This window comes from Asparagus officinalis, chromosome 1, assembly GCF_001876935.1.
Source record: "Asparagus officinalis chromosome 1, Aspof.V1, whole genome shotgun sequence".
In the NCBI taxonomy this organism is placed as follows: Eukaryota; Viridiplantae; Streptophyta; class Magnoliopsida; order Asparagales; family Asparagaceae; genus Asparagus; species Asparagus officinalis.
Window position 1 is genome coordinate 24490996 of NC_033794.1, and position 1946 is coordinate 24492941.

Consider the following 1946-nt stretch of genomic DNA (forward strand, 5'->3'; position numbering starts at 1 on the left):
TGCGTGTGGGATGTTTATTACGAGGAGCTCGAAGCGTACAACGACTCCTTGAAGAAGGAGTGACGGCTCCAATTCACGGGTATCCCGTTTCTTGAATCGCTTCTTGTTGCTGCTGGTTAGCAGATTATTTCTTTTCATATTTGGATTTGCTCAATTTCGTCAGCGCACCCATCTTCCGCGTCAGAATTTGTTTGCGTTTATTCGATAATTTCTCTCTTTTTATCCACGAAACTTGCATTGCACTACTAGAGATTGACAACCATTTTATGCTTGTGACTCTGTACACTCGTACGTACGTTCATCTTAGTCACGGGACAAATTATCACATGGGTTCTTTAACACCATCAATACATTCAACTAAATCAGGAAACATATATGATTAATTGTAGAATTTGGTCTCCAATCTCATCCCTATACTGTACATTATCCAATTAAGTTCCCATATTACCGAACTAGCAATAAAACTCGCATTCGATTATGGACTTTCCTTAAGGAACCTATTGGCTAGATGCTCAGAATGCCGTGATCCTGACCCCGCGGCATGAATTGGAGGTCACAGTACATGTGTGATGGGTCTCATATATACAAATGATAAACTTGTCAAACTTTACAGAGCAGATGACTGTTCATAACTCATAGTCTCAACTCTCAAGTCATAATAATCAATAAAATAACACTTTGAAGCACTTTCGTACTTAATAATGTCTTATGTTGGAAGCGTGCTGAACGCAAAGTCTTCAATGAAGTTCTACTGAGCCTCTATCTGTTACATTTTGATTTGTATGTGATATAGAACACATAGTGAACAGATTCATGGAAAAGTGGGAGCACGACGAGTCAAACACGAATATGGATGCTTTATTAACTTTCACACGAAGGAACAAATACATCTCCTAATGTTGAAGGCGAATTTTAACATATTATATATGAAAATAGCCAATCTAGACGAGATAGAACCGATTAACTTGGCAAATTCCTAGAAGCCCATCATTGTCACTGGTTTTTGTATGAATTTTAGAAATAATCAGCCTTTAGGTTATTTTAAGTAATAAATTTGACTCTCGCTTTGATTAGGAAACAAATCCGGTTTAATCTCAGATATGACCAATAATTTCCTCAATCATAGGGAGTCTTTGTTTGGGGTAGGATTTGATTCTTTCTATTTCTTTGTAATTCTAGATCTATTAGGAGTCTATTTAAGAAGAGACATGTATCCCTAAAAAAAGATAACATTTCATCAATAAAATTCTCTTTTATTTACTTCATGTATTCGAGGTTGTCTCTTTGTGGATTCGAAGATTGATCTTTGTCGATTCAAAGAACACCCCTTAGTGGATTTTGAGATTTTTAATTTTCGCGCTGGGTTAATTAGAACCAGAGACCTTATTTCTGATCTTGTTGCAAGCAACAAAGCCCCTATTACTTGAACTCAGATTTGAACTCACACGGGCCGACTTGCGTTGGCAATGGAGTGTCTGAAAATGGGTCGAGTTTGAGATCGCGTTGATGGTTGTCAAAGATGTGATAAGACTCTATAGAAAGAATTCAACAGTGACATCGATGAGTATAAAGCAACGCGCCAAAATCATGGTCGTCGAGACTACTCAAGATGAGATTCTATGATACCGAAAACATGAGGGTTGATTTACTATCTTTTAACGGAAAACTCAATGTAGAGGATTTTCTTAAATTGGATTGATGAGGTGGAGATATTTTTTGAGTACTTGGAAATTGCAGAAGATCAGAAAATTAAGAAGTAGCCTACCAACTTAAGGGTAAAGCAGTTTTTTTGTGACAATCATTATGCTAAGATTGAGCCTATCAGAAGAAGCAAAAAATCTGATCATGAGCGAAGATGAAGGAATTATTGAAAACTCATTTTCTTCCTACTTAGTTTTACGTGTTCAATCAATATCCGAGTTCACACTCTAACTGTGATCATGGAG

At 36.8% G+C, this 1946-nt stretch overlaps 1 long non-coding RNA gene across 1 annotated transcript in view; it reads left to right on the top strand.

The window, feature by feature from the left end:
• Nucleotides 1–1946, top strand: part of LOC109821549 — a 5317-nt gene continuing 3371 nt past the window's right edge. The window contains exon 1 of the long non-coding RNA XR_002241969.1: nucleotides 1–79. This is a non-coding gene — a long non-coding RNA (uncharacterized LOC109821549). The remainder of the gene's footprint in view (nucleotides 80–1946) is intronic.